The following is a 994-nucleotide window of genomic DNA, read 5'->3' on the forward strand; positions in this document are numbered from 1 at the left end:
CAACTCTGATATCGTGCAGGTCACATGTCATTCAAGGAAGGTCAACGATTCATTTAAACGGTAATCTTTCTCCACATAAACAGGCAAAAATGCCTTTTCGTCCACGGGACCTGCGGCTTCTCAGCTTGGCTAGGCCTTCGTCCTGATGTCGTTTTGATGCCTGAGAGCCACCGGATCAAAATGGCAATCAAGGGTCTTGATGCATTTCCAGAAAAAGCAGATTCCCCTAAACAGGATTCCATGTAAAATCTGTTCCATTGTGGATCTTAGACCAGGAGTAGGCAACCTTGGCTCTTTTGTGACTCATGGACTTCAACTCCCAGAATTCCTGAGCCAGCATGGCTCAGCTTGGAAACCTCTCCCTTTCCCCTCAGCATGGCTGGCTCAGGAATTCTGGGAGTTGAAGTCCATGAGTCATAAAAGAGCCAAGGTTGCTTACCCCTGGTCTAGGAGGCTCACCGCTTAGAATAGGAGGACTTAGGACAGGGGTAGGCAACCTTGGCTCTTTTATGACTGGTGGACTTCAACTCCCAGAATTCCTGAGCCAGCATGGGGGAACTATGGCCCCTTCATGACTCGTGGACTTCAACTCCCAGAATTCCTGAGCCAGCATGGAGGAACTATGGCCCCTTCATGACTCGAGGACTTCAACTCCCAGAATTCCTGAGCCAGCATGGGAGAAACTTTGGCCCCTTCATGACTGGTGGACTTCAACTCCCAGAATTCCTGAGCCAGCCTGGCTCAGCTTGGAAACCTCTCCCTTTCCCCTCAGTGTGGCTGGCTCAGGAATTCTGGGAGTTGAAGTCCACCAGTCATAAAAGAGCCAAGGTTGCCCACCCCTGTCTTAGACTTTTGCCCTGATTCTGCCTCATCAGCAAGGATGCCAAGACAGACCTGACTTTAAGCATTTAGGACTTACAGCACAAATGGCAGAAATACAGGCAGTCCTCAATTTGCGACGTAACTGAGTCCAAAATTTCCATTGCTAAGGAAG

This window comes from Protobothrops mucrosquamatus, unplaced genomic scaffold (genome assembly GCF_001527695.2).
Source record: "Protobothrops mucrosquamatus isolate PMUCROS unplaced genomic scaffold, P.Mucros_1.0 scaffold4346, whole genome shotgun sequence".
In the NCBI taxonomy this organism is placed as follows: Eukaryota; Metazoa; Chordata; class Lepidosauria; order Squamata; family Viperidae; genus Protobothrops; species Protobothrops mucrosquamatus.